This window comes from Triticum urartu, chromosome 7 (assembly GCF_003073215.2).
Source record: "Triticum urartu cultivar G1812 chromosome 7, Tu2.1, whole genome shotgun sequence".
In the NCBI taxonomy this organism is placed as follows: domain Eukaryota; kingdom Viridiplantae; phylum Streptophyta; class Magnoliopsida; order Poales; family Poaceae; genus Triticum; species Triticum urartu.
In genome coordinates, this window is record NC_053028.1 from 40,225,644 (window position 1) to 40,240,202 (window position 14,559).

The window sequence follows — 14,559 nt, forward strand, 5'->3', positions numbered from 1 at the left end:
TGTGTTGTGATATCTTCCCGTGAGTCCCTGATCTTGGTCGTACACATTTGCGTGCATGATTAGTGTACGGTCAAATCGGGGGCGTCACAAAAATTCAAGGATAACCAAAAGCCTAAGCTTGGGATACCCCGGAAGGCATCCCCTCTTTCGTCTTCGTCTATCGGTAACTTTACTTGAAGCTATATTTTTATTCACCACATGATATGTGTTTTGTTTGGAGCGTCTTGTATGATTTGAGTCTTTGCTTTTTAGTTTACCACAATCATCCTTGCTGTACACACCTTTTGGGAGAGACACACATGAATCGGAATTTATTAGAATACTCTATGTGCTTCACTTGTATCTTTTGAGCTAGATTTTGGTCTAGTGTTTCACTTATATCTTTTTAGAGCACGGTGGTGGTTTTATTTTATACAAATTATTGTTCTCTCATGCTTCACTTATATTATTTTGAGAGTCTTTTAGAACAGCATGACAATTTACTTTGGCTATAAAATTAGTCCTAATATGATGGGCATCCAAGATGGGTATAATAAAACTTCCATATAAAGTGCATTGAATACTATGAGAAGTTTGATTCCTTATGATTGTTTTGAGATATGAAGATGGTGATATTAGAGTCATGCTAGTTGAGTAGTTATGAATTTGAGAGATACTTGTGTTAAAGTTTGTGATTCCCGTAGCATGCACGTATGGTGAACCGTTATGTGATGAAGTTGGAGCATGATTTATTTTTTGATTGTCTTCCTTATGAGTGGCGGTCGGGGATGAGCGATGTTCTTTTCCTACCAATCTATCCCTTAGGAGCATGCGCGTAGTACTTCGTTTCGATAACTAATAGATTTTTGCAATAAGTATGTGAGTTCTTTATGACTAATGTTGAGTCCATGGATTATACGCACTCTCACCCTTCCACCATTGCTAGCCTCTCTAGTACCACACAACTTTCGCCGGTATCATAAACCCACCATTTACCTTCCTCAAAACAGCCACCATACTTACCTATTATGGCATTTGCATAGCCATTCCGAGATATATTGCCATGCAACTTTCCACCGTTCCGTTTATTATGACACGCTTCATCATTGTCATATTGCTTTGCATGTTCATGTAGTTGACATCGTATTTGTGGAAAAGCCACCTTCATAATTCTTTTATACATGTCATTCTTGATTCATTGCACATCCCGGTACACCGCCGGAGGCATTCACATAGTCATATTTTGTTCTAAGTATCGAGTTGTAATTCTTGAGTTGCAAGTAAATAAAAGTGTGATGGTCATCATTATTAGAGCATTGTCCCATGTGAGGAAAGGATGATGGAGACTATGATTCCCCCCACAAGTCGGGACGAGACTCCAGAAGAAAAAAAGAGGCCATAAAAAAGAGAGAAAGGCCCAAATAAAAAAAAATGAGAGAAAAAGAGAGAAGGGGCAATGCTACTATCGTTTTTCCACACTTGTGCTTCAAAGTAGCACCATGATCTTCATGATAGAGAGTCTCCTATGTTGTCACTTTCATATACTAGTGGAAATCTTTCATTATAAAACTTGTCTTGTATATTTCAATGATGGGCTTCCTCAAAATGCCCTAGGTCTTCGTGAGCAAGCGAGTTGGATGCACACCCACTTAGTTTCTTTTTGATATTTCATACACTTATAGCTCCAGTGCATCCGTTGCATGGCAATCCCTACTCACTCACATTGATATCTATTGATGGACATCTCCATAGCCATCGATACGCCTAGTTGATGTGAGACTATCTTCTCCTTTTTGTCTTCTCCACAACCACCATTCTATTCCACCTATAGTGTTATGTCCATGGCTCACGCTCATGTATTGCGTGAAGATTGAAAAAAATTGAGAACATCAAAAGTATGAAACAATTGCTTGGCTTGTCATCGGGGTTGTGCATGATTTAAATATTTTATGTGATGAAGATAGAGCATAGTCAGACTATATGATTTTGTAAGGATAGCTTTCTTTGGTCATGTTATTTTGTGGGTGAGATTGAGAGATTACCATTGACAAGGCGGTGACTTGCCGGAAGAGCTACTGGCAGCGGTGAAGGCGCTGGTAGCGCCGGCGATGACCATGTGACCTTGTCCCGCCGATGACCCATGCTGGCTGCAAGGTTGGCCGGAACCGGCTTCCAGGTTGTCCCCGATGGATCCGGCTTACCTGCTCCTTTCCCATGCTTCCATCCGTGCTCCCACTTCATTCTACGACTGTCCTTTTTCCTTTTTTTTTAATTTAATCATCTTCCCCCTAATTTTAAGGAGTGGGACCGGGCCTTACTTCGTTCCAATCAAATCAAGCATCAAGCTAGGGATCATGGATGGCTCTTGCGTTTTGCAATCGATCCTCTGTAGCGACGGTGACGCGATAGCTCTTGCCTTTTGCGATCGATCCGAGTCTCGACGATCCAGTTTCCTTTTTTTAGGTGTGACAATCCCGTTTCTGATCGATCGAGCGGGAGCTCCTAACGGGCGCCTTATGCGCCCACTGAGGCAACGGGCGCCTACAGCAGCGCGCTAGCGGGCCGGCCCATGAACACGCTCACAGTGTAAAAAGTATTTACAGCGCGAAAACCACCAGCAAAAATATGATCTCGTGAGGTATCGAACTTGCGCCAATTTGCTTAAACGCATTGTTGGATAACCAATAAAGCTATTAAACCCTCTGTGAAAGTTTTCAACGCGAAACATATTAAACCAAAACTATAGCCGCACTAATTAGAAAAATGTGACTTCTTTGAAAGAAATGTGAACACATTTTGAATGTCCACAGATTTAAAAAACATCACAAATTAGAAAAAAGAAGTCATGTATTCTAAAAAAGTTCATCGATTTTCAAAGAAGTTCACCAATTTGAAAAAAGTTCATCAATTTTGAACAAATGGTCATCAATTTTCAAAAAAATTCACCGATTCCCTAAAAAATTTCATCGATTCTATAAAACTTTTCATCAATTTGAAAAAAGTTCATCGATATTGAAAATAGTTCATCAACTTTAAAAAAAGTTCATCAAGTTTGAAACAAATTTCATCAATTTTGTTTCAAAAGTCCACATATTTTAGAAAGAACCACGAATTAGAAAAAAATCCATCCATTTACAAAAGCTTCACAAAAATCTGAAGAAGTTCGTCGATTTTTAGAAAAGTCCAGAAAATCTGAAAAAGGTTCATTGATTTTGAACAAAAAGTTCGGCGATTCACAAAAATAGTTTATCAATTATCAAAAAAGTTCATCGATTTAAAAAATCACAAATTTGAAAGAAGTTCATCGATTTTGGAAAAAAGTTCATCAATATTGGAAAAGAGTTCATCGAATTTGAAAAAAGTTCATCAATATTGGAAAAAAAGTTTATCAAATTATAAAAAAGTTCATCAATATTGGAAAAAAGTTCATTGATTTAGAAAAAAGTTCATCAAATTAGAAAAAAATTCATCGAATTTGAAAAAAGTTCAACGATTTCGAAAAAGGTCATCCAATTCAAAAAAGTTCACCAAATTTGGAAAAAAGTTCATCGATTTTGAAAAATAGTACATTCAAGTGAACAAAAGAAAAAAACACCGAACAAAACCGTTCCAAACAAAATGACTAATTTTAAAAAATAATCACGAATTGTAAAAAGTTCACGCATGTACTAAAGGAAAAAAGAAACACAAAACGAGAAAAGAAAAGTAAAAAACCGTTCCAAAAAATAACCCAGGATTCCGCGACCTTTACAAAGAATAAATAAAACAAAGGAAGTGTCTAGACACATCGAACGACTTGTTTTAGTGGATGGGACGCTGCTCTTTGAACGTGGAGATCCTTCGCTCGAACCCCACCTCAAACAAACCATATTTTTTGCGTTGATTCAGTTTGAGACGGAAAAAAAATGAAAACGGGCCGGCCCAGCGCAGCAGGGGGGTGTGCGCCCGATTGCGCATAGTACTGTAACGGGCGCAGCGAGCGCCGTTTAGGATATGCCCGGTCGAGCAGCGCTGACTCACGCGGACACTAGCGGCCCAGCGCCACGCGAGGCCGAGGCCCAGTGCGCAGGAAGAGTTTTTTTTTTTGAGAAATAGATATTAGGCCTATATTAAAATTTCGCGGCCACTATTTATCGCAAACTGGGAATTGTGAGATGTAGGGGTCCAACTCTGGTGTCCATCGGGATCGCAAGTTGAGCTAGCCACCAGACCCAAGTTCGTTTCATGTAAATAACTAGGGACGCTCCATACTTAAAACTACACGACTGGTTTTATTCGGGATTTTTTTTCCTTTTTTTGTTTTATTTGGTTTCTTTTCTTCTCCGGTTTCATTTACTTTCTCCTGGTTTTTTCATTTGTTTCTTCAGTATTTTTTATTTTGTTTTTCCTTGGGTTTATTATGTTTCCTTTTCCTTTTCTTTTTTCTTTTCCTTTTTCTTTGTTTTTCATTCTACATTCTTATATACATGATCAATTTTTTCAAACACTTGTTCAATATTTTATTTCATTGTTATTCTCCAATTTTTCATTTTTTATTTTTTATTCTCTATTTTGTTTCATTTTTTTGTTTTTTCGTTTTTTCTTTGTTTCTTTTTGTTTGTCATTCTAGTTTTCTATATACATGTTCAAAATTTCTTAAAATACTTGTTTCGCATTTTTGAAATACTTGTTCAACATTTTTTATATACATGATAGACATTTTCTTTAAATACTTGTCCAACATTTTCCTTTCCTTTTGTTTTCCATTCCACATTTTTGTATACCCGATCAACATTTTTTAATAAGCGAGCAACATTTCTATATACTTGATCAACATTTTTATATAAGTGATCAACATTTTTTGTATACACATTCAACATTTTCCCAATGCTTATTCAATTTTTTTCAAATATTTGTTCAACATTTAATACTTATGTCAATTTTTTTCAAATACATGTTCAACATTTCTCAAATACTTGTTCAACATTTTTAATACTTATTTAACATTTTTCATAAACTCTTTCGTGTGGGATCGATCTCACGATCAGCTGGTTGGGACGCAACAACATTGCCACTACGCTAGAAGCAAGTTCGTGCTCAATAAGCAGGCCGCGAACTACTAGAAGGAGAAAAGTAGGATTATTTTTGTTTTTCTTCTGATTCTCCATTTTTTTTCATTTTCATTTCCTTTTTCTTCTCCGATATTTTTCATTTTTCCATTTTCTTTGGTTTTTTTGTTTCCCTTTTTATTTTCATTCTACATTCTTATATACATGGTCAACATTTTTCAAATACTTGTTCAACGTTTTTCAAATAAATTATCATTTTTTTCAAATACTTGTTCAACATGTTTTCAAATACTTTATTCAACATTTTTTCAAATGCTTGTTCAAAAATTTTCAAATAATTTCTCAACATTTTTTATATATGTGATCAACATTTTTTCAAATACTTTGTTCAAAATCTTTTCAAATACTTGTTCAACATTTTTTTGAATACTTGTTCAACATTTCTCAAATACTCATTCAACATTTCTCAAATATTCGTTGAACATTTTAAAATACCTTTTCAACATTTTTCATATACCCGTTCAACATTTTTAGTACTTATTCAACATTTTTTCAAATACGTGTTCAATATTTTAATAATTATTCAACACTTCTTAATACTTGTTCAAAAAAATTCAGATTCTCGTCCAACATTTTTTAATCCCTATTCAGTATTTTTCAAATGTGTTTTTGAGGAGTGTTTTTGTAATATATGTATTCAAAATATTTTAAAGTATAAATAAAAGTAAAAAAGAAAAAATGTGAAAAAACAAAACAGGAAACAGGAAGCTGCTTACCCATGCATGTGGGCCTGCCCAGATGCTCGCTGGCTTCAGCGAGCCGGAACGCTCGATTCGCTGAACGCAAGAAATAACGATGCCTTCAAAATTTGGGGCCCCTAAAATTTATGGGCCCTGTGCGGGCTGCACCTTTTGTACGCCTATGGGCCCGGCTTGGTGCTAGGCTCGAGGATGCAGCAAAGTTATTTATCAAATCTCATGCAACTTTGAACATTGCCACGTGCTAGATCGATGTATTGCCGGCTCGTGAAAAGCCTGACCCAAAATGATCTCTCTAGTCCAAGGCAAATTAGTAGAGGCCCAGCGTTCGAGCTTGTATATCGGTGGTAACACCACATCACACAACAGTAGTAGGTAATAGGAGGGAGCTTGGCAATGGACCTCCGCAGTCATGGATAACCTTCATGGAGAATCGTCTACTTCACATGATTGGACAAGTACATATGCATCTAATAGACAGTAAGATCAAGTCTTATAGATCATGCGATTCAACGCTAGGATTGGTAACAAATTAAGCCACTACCCTTACTCGTGTTCAAAGGTATATGTTGTTGTGATCCTGCTTTTTCCTATTTATACTTTGTTTTATTGAATCCGGGAAATCAGCGAGGCATCCAACATCCATTGGCACGCTTTCAATCAGTGACACCAATGACTTTAATCTCAGAATTTTTTTGTTTGCCATTTATATAGTTATGGATAGATGGTCACATCCAAGTAAATGTGAACACCATGAACGAGCCCAATGGCAATAAGTGGAGAGATAAGTGATTCTATAAGGTAGGCTAAATCCTTATAAACCAATAAGCGATGATAAAGTTGCATTAACAAATAATATATGATAACAAATTCTTGCTTCTGTATTATGGTAATGTTGTCGTTCTTCCACACTATCGAGACATAATTGATCAGGATTATCAGCAGTCTCATTCCTCAATATTTTATATTCATAACCGCTTATGAGATTCAATGCACCGTTTTGCTCATTTGCTTGCCTTTATCTTCCCACAACTAGATAAATGTTTTTCTCAAACATGTTTGCAAGAAAAGGAGTGAGATCACCTTAACGTTGGAGTAATTAAGCAACACTTCACTTGTGACCGTGTTTTGAAGCTACCCCAAGGCTCCGAACTATAGCTGCAACCTACATATATTATACAAAACAGAATAAAAACAAATCAGGTTGACATAAAAAACACCACAAAATCCTACATAACTAAATACGTAATCCACACTAACATATTTTTTTAAAACCTACATAGTTAGGCTTATGAGAGAATTTATCCCCAATAATACATTATACCTACATGGGGCAGTGATCCACCTAGCATTCCACTAGATTTATTTCACTTGGAAACCTTTTCATACGGTGTGTTTGCTTCGTTTCTTTCTATCTACACAAATCCAGTTTCAGTCCTCCTTCTTTCCACCCACACCAAAAGCATCCTGTGAGGAGGAGGGTCACATCCATAATTCTCTACATTGACATGCTTATCTGTTTATTCATGCTTCTCATTTGGTATCTATTGGTTCTCTAATCGTAACACCCAGAATGTTGTTCATACGAGTTAAAACTTCTAGAGGCAAAACGTAAAAAAGTTAGGGTTCATGAAATAAAATTGAGGCACAAATAAACTGATTCTAGTTTGTGCATATGCTCACAACAATCATTGAATAACATATAGTATCAAAAAGAGAGGGAAATAATTGGATTAGTATGAGAGTGTTTGTGCCAAAATCCTACATGGCCAATACCATTGAGCTAACATGTTCTCTCCCTACATCCTTCAATCAGATAATAGCATCAAACACCAAAGTCCCATGGTTAATTACTAAAAGTCCCAATGTTTCGGGTGCAAAGAACACTGCCGCCGGTGTGGGGGAGATGAGACGATATGGAGCACCAGCCGCCACTACTTCATGGCTCGAGGCGATGACTCCCAGCTTGAGAAGAAGGAAACAAACACCTCTGGAGGGGTCCCTCCTGCCACCATCCCCTACAATCCACTCTCGATTTCCTTTTAGATGTAGAGATTATGGGCTTAGGATAAGCATGGGGCCACCACATGTCAGCCACCACGTGCCGCAGATGAAGTCCAGTGTAGATGTTGTTGGGGCAGGGATCCACCTAGCATTCCACTGCATATATTTCATTTGGAAACCTTTTCATATTGTGTGCTTGCTTCATTTCTTCCTACACGAATCCAGTTTCAGTCCTCCTTCTCTATGTACACACCAAAAGCATCCTTTTAGGAGGAGGATCACATCCATTATTGTCTACATTGACATGCTTATCTATTGTACATGTTTCTCATTTATCATCTACTGGTTCTCTAATCGTAACACCCACAAAGTTGGTCATACGAGTTAAATCTTGTAGAGGCAAAACATAAAAAAGGTTAGGGTTCATAAAAATAAAATTGAGGCACAAATAAGCTAATTATAGTTTGGCCATATGCTCACGACAATCATTGAATAACATATAGTATAGAAAACGATAGGGAAATAATTGAATTAGTATGAGAGTAGCTGCGCCAAAATCCTCCATGACCAATACCATCGAGCTAGTATGTTCTCTCCCTACCTCCTCCAATCAGATAATAGCATAAAACACCAAAATGCCACAGTTAATTACTAAAAGTCTCAATCTTTCGAGCGCAAAGAGCAACGCTACTGATGTGGGGGGAGAGGGGACGATATGGAGCACCAGCCGCCACTACATCACGGCTCGATGATGGTCGCCCCGCTCGAAAAGAGGGAAACAAACACCTCTCGAGGGCCCCCTCCTGCCAATATACCCTACAATCCACTCTTGGCTTCCTTTAAGATGTAGAGAGAGAAATGGGGAGACCTGGGAGAGATCATGCACAAGTATAGGAAAAGCAAGGGGCGGCCACATGTAAGCCACCATGTGGCGAAGACAAGGTCCAGTGTAGATGTTGTTGCGGTGGCGTGTGTGTGTGTGTGTGTGTGTGTGTGTGGGCAGGGGGGGTAACGTTGTTGGCTGGGGAGGTGTCGGGGGAGTGGTGAAGGGCACGAGGGAGGTGGCATGCCATCTGAGAGAAGAGAAAATGACAAGGGAAGGTCATGCTGGCTTGTCAAGGTGTTGGGAAGAGGTTGACCACGGAGAATGACGTGAGACAGGAGGAGAGGTGGCAGTAACCAGGCGCTAGATTTTGAGAAGAGAAGAATGCGGAGAGAAGAAAAAAGGAGGTGGAGAAGCGCGAGGCTCGAGGATAGGAGGGGATTGGTAACTACGTTTTATTACTTGGGTCATGCACACAACATTTTCACCCAGTAAAACAGAACCAAACTCATCTCATTTCATGGACCAATGCTTAGCGAGACCAACTGCCATTCACCCGTGAACCTTCTCCGAACGTGTCAAAAGAATTAACAACTGGCCGAATGCCAACAACCAAAAGCGTACACGAGTAAATTAGTCAGACAACAAGAAAGGGCAGTGCACAAATGCTGTCAAAATGCGACTACTCTAGCATCTTAGGAATGAGTAATGTTTTTTGGGAAGGAACCAATGCATAATTGTACTTTTTGTACTCATCCAGCAACCTTTTTCCCCACGGTTGTGCACCCGCATACACTATTGCTTGATATTTACCCGAGTATGCCCATGCTTGGCTTAAAACTCTCTCCATAAATGTGCTGCACGAAACACCGATTTCTGCTACTATCATTTGAATAGTCCACAAATAAGAGGATGGGGGGAGGGTGCTAGTTAGCGAGATGGAGAGATAAGAGAAGGACAAAATAATAGTGTGTGAGGAACATTATGGGATAAGAGGCACCAAGAATGAGAGGGTGGGTGGAATACATTATGAAACATCATGCTTTGATGGTAGTCCCATATGAAGTTGTTGTTCATTACAATGCTATAGTCAACTTCATCCTCTCGAGCCTTTATCAGCAAGGATACCATCACTAACCTTGCAATTCTAACGTTGCCATCTACACTGTCAGGAGTAGTGATGGCCTAGATCAAATCGGCTTCCACTACCACAAAATTGGATACAAGTGCCCATTTTCCAGTAGTGTGTGTTGAACAAAGAGAAGCCCACTAGTGATTTAGCTAGAGCTAGTGAGCACTTGCCTTGATCTTGCAGGAACGTAGTAGAGTTGTGTAGAAGGTGGACTTGCGGGTTGTTACCACTACTTGTATTATCTTGCGTTATCACAAGGTAAAAATAACCAGGAACAATAGGAGGTCCTGACCTATTCAGGGCTGGACCTATGTTTTGGGAGGCCCTAGGCGAACTCGACGACATGGCCCCTATGTCCTAAGACCATATATATGTATGTGTGTGTGTGTGTGTGTGTGTGTGTGTGTTACATGAACATATATACATATTAGGAGTAACTTTCAACCCCACATCTTTAGTTTAAGATTTGACTATAATAATTGGTGGACAATGCCATATTATGACAACAATACTAAAAAGATAGCAAAATGAAACTAACATGACATGATTACCTCAAAATAAGAACCAAATTTGACTAACTCCATCGACAACAATAATACTTCAGTGCTTCAGAAAAAGTTTCTTCGGGCGTTTGCAAAGTCATTGAGGGCACAATCAAGATCAACATTGTCCAAGGTATCCTTCTCAATGCAGCACATAGCCAAGCCATTCAATCTATCTTGCAACATAGTTGATCGCAAATATTTTTTCACTAGTTTCAGTTTGGAGAAACTTCTTTCAGCTGAGGCTACAGTGACATGCACTGTTAAGAGGATCCCATAGGCCACATAGACATTTGGAATCGGTAGCTATCTGATGGGCCTAGCCCATCTCGTTTCTTTTTCTTTCATAAAAAATTTCCACCTATTTTTCACTGGGCTATACTATATATTTATACTACATCATGGACCCCCTCCGGCCCGGGCCTTGGGCTGCCGCCCCTCCAGCCATATACCAGGGCCGGCCCTGGACCTATTTAGAAACACGGCATGTTATTCAGAAATAAATGATTGTTTTGTTGCATGGGGAGGGTTTTTGCTTTGTCCAAAATGCACATTTTAATCTTCCTAGGGATCTCTAGGTTTTGTTGCATGGGGAGGGTTTTTGCTTTGTCCATTGTATACGTTGATGTCAATTCTTGTGCTTTATCTTGTGGGCCCAACCACTGACCCTTCATATCTTCGGTTTTTTATTCCCCCACTTTCAAAGCACCAACTCCAAAATTGTTCCACTGAGCTCAAGTTTGTGTGCTTCAATCTAACTTATCAAAGCCAGACCTACACGAAGAGAGCTTGGGCGTTCAAATTAAAGCAATCGCAAAGTTATTTTAAAACTGGTCATCTGCCTTCCTCATGAATTTTTCAGTGAAAACAACAACAAATTTACAAGATAGCAAAAGGACATGTTGAAAGGGGAAAACACAACACACCCAGAATTAGGAGTTTAATTGAAGTCCGGGACAAGCTAAGGAGAGAATTTGTGACACGCAGGTGCAGGGGTACCAAGCCCCTCACACGTGTTTTTTCTTTTGGTTTCCGATTTTCAACATTGCATATCTTTGGAATGAAAATTCCAAATTAATTTCTGTTTTCATACTCACGTTTCTCGTAAAGAGGGTTTTCAAATAAAAATCCAATTTGAATACTTTTAAAAAAAAATTCTATGAAGTTCCAAAACTTAGTACAAGCAACCGATAAAATCACAACTTTAGTACCTACGACTGAAAAAATCCGTTTAAAGTCTCAACTCAGAAACTTGATATGAGTGACCGATAAAATTGTAAGTTTAAGATACAAAATCGCACATCTCAAAAATTAAAACTTAAAATTTATTGTGCCTTCATACAGAATTCAACTGCTTTACGGATCACGAGTGAATCGAGCAGCCAGACAGGACTGGGTAGGTTCACGCTCCTGCATCTGAGTGTCCTGCGACAAGCTAGCCTGCCCTGCCCATTTTGTCAGTTAGAGCATCTCCAACGGCCGCGCGAAACGACGCGCGCGGTAAACACAATTTTTAGCGCGCGCGGGGCGTTTTGCCGCGCTCCAGCGGCGGCGGGAAAACCACGCGCGCGGGAACCGCTTGCGCGCGCGCGAAAAGGCGCCAGCTCGCGCGCCATTTTTTGCGCACCGCTTCCGGCGCGCCTATAAAGTGCGGCGCGCACCACGCGCCTCTCCACGCCTCCTCTTCTCCTCTTCCCCTCTCTCTCTGCCACGCGCCGCTCCAGCGCCCCGCCACCGACGCGCCGCCATACCGCCGCGCCGTCGAGGAGCGTCCGGCTACCGCGGCGTCCGCCTGCGCCCCAACGGCGGCTACTACGCGGAGATACGCTCTGGCGATCTCCGGCTCGGTCTCGGCACGTACGGGACGGCGCGCGAGGCTGGCCACGCGTACGACGCGGCGGCGTGGCGCCTAGGCCGGCCGCGCGGCCAGATGAACTTCCAGGATGTCTACACGCTCCAGCAAGCGCTCGACCGTGCCCCGCCGCCGCGTCTGAACACGGCACAAGACCGTACGGAGCACGCCGAGCGGTAGCGCCGCCTCCTCGTCGCCCAGGAGGACGAGCGGGTCATGGCGGAGTGGCGCCACCGCCACCCGGAGGACGTCGCCTACGAGCAGGCCTACTGGGCAAGGCGTCGCCAGGAGGACACGCGAAGGCGCCGCGAGGCGCGGTTGGACCGGCGTCGGCGCAAGGAGTTGGCGAACGCGCAGTCCGATCTTGTTGCAGCAGGTGGGCAGTCGTTCTTCACGCCGAACGATGATCGGTGGTTGGACATCTGGCTGGATACCTCGGACGACACCGTCGAGGAGGATAATGGTGATGATAGTGACTTAGAGTAGTTTTTTTATGTAATCTATCTCGTTTTTTTATCGTTTGTCGTTTTTAATTATTATGCAATCTATGTTTCAAATGTAAAATACATTTGTATCGTTTCAAAATCTATACAATCTATCTATTTTTCAATGCCTACATTTAGCCTAAAATGAGCGCGCGCGCTGTTTTTTTTTGCGCGCTGCATTTTAGCGCGGCTGCTAGAGCGGGCGTAGCACGCCGCGCCAAACCAGCCGATGCGCACGCGGCATATGTGTTTTTTGCGCGCGGCGCGATCGGCGCCTGTTGAAGATGCTCTTAGGCGATCCATCATGGCATGGACCGTCTCCATAGTGGATTCCGTTTGAGTTCTGGGGAGGACGTGGACGTACATTCGTCGCCCCGGCCGCCGTGCCCCCGGCCATCCAGCACGTACCCCCGATCGTAGCACGTTACAACGACCGATCACCGCATAGCCAGAGTCAGCTAGCGCCTCCCCCGGTTGAACTCCATCGACGCCGTCGTGCATGCCGTCACCCCCTGCCCCGTGGCCTCGTACCGTTTGTACGTGCCTCTTCGCTCCCTCCACCTATCACGACCCAGCACCGATTCAGTCGTCGTCTTCTACCCTGCGACCGTGACCAATACCATATCGAATTTGCTCACTATCACTACCCACCACGTAGCCACGTACACAAAGCCTGTACATGCATATATATAAGTGGTCAGTGTCAGTGCAAACAACAGCCACTCTCTCGCGCCTTTAGAACCCACGAGTACGTACGCACCGTCGATCAACTTGATTGATTTCTCTCTCCGTCCCGGCCGGCCATGAGGAGCTCCGTGCACGTGCCTGCCGCGGTGGAGGCGCTGCTGGGCCACCCGGTGGCGGCCCTGTCGGAGAGGCCGGCGCCGCGGCTGACGCGGCTGCTGGTGAACGTGACGGTGGAGCAGAGCCTGTGGCCGGTGCACGTGCTGCTGGGCGCCGATGCTACGGTGGCCGACCTGGCACGCACCGCCGTCGCGATCTATGCCGCCGAGGGTCGCAGGCCGCCGCTCCCCGCTGACGACTGCGCCACTGACACGGCCGCGCGGTTCGAGCTGCATCTCTCCAAGTACACCCTCGACGGTAAGTAAGATCCAGGCCGCGTTGCGTACGCCTCTCTTCCAGTTTCTCCTTTAAACCTGCCCGGCCTCCTGAATTAATCAAGCTTCCGTTGATGCAGCTCTGGATCCGGGGACGAAGGTGGTGGACTTGGGCTCTCGCAACTTCTTCCTCTGCGCCCCCAGGTCGAGGCTGAGATCAGATCATCATCTGCTTCTTCGCTCATCACTGACATGTCTTGATGTCTGAAGGAATGTAGTGTGTGCCATGTAAAACGAGTTGGCATTTCGGCATATGTGGAGCATAACTGACGTCCGATATTTCTTTGGTTGATCGGTCTGCCAGATCCTCTGCATCAATATGTACGTAGTGTTAGCTTAGGTATACGTACAGTTCGGCCAAGGAACGATACATATAGATACATGTCCGGCGTATTTACGAGCTTGAGATATGTACGTGGCGACGTTGTATGTATACAGCTGCAAATTGCAACGTACTCCCTTCGTAAAAGAAATATAAGACCGTTTAGATCACTATGGAGGGAGTATATGTATGTACATAGTGCCATGAAGGACCATCTTGTCCGTGAGGCACACGCAACTGAAGTGTTTAATCTGTGATGTTGATTATGTTTTGTGTTTCTTCCGAATTCTGATGGCATCATTCAGCATAACAAGGACTTGTGACAGATATAGATGTAATCTCTGTACCTGTCGTGGTACAGTGACAGAGGCTATCTTCATGTGACAGGGGCATAAAAAGTATGTATGGTGCAAATATATATTCAATGTAGATTCTAATGGTATTGATGTCATGTTGTGGATGTCAATCATTTTTTGTATAAACTTGATCTAAGTTT

The 14,559-nt window shown here is 42.2% G+C and overlaps 1 pseudogene; it reads left to right on the plus strand.

The window, feature by feature from the left end:
- The first annotated feature begins 13,295 nt into the window (after positions 1-13,295).
- LOC125525074 lies at positions 13,296-14,233 on the plus strand (annotated as a pseudogene).
- The last annotated feature ends 326 nt before the right edge of the window (positions 14,234-14,559 follow it).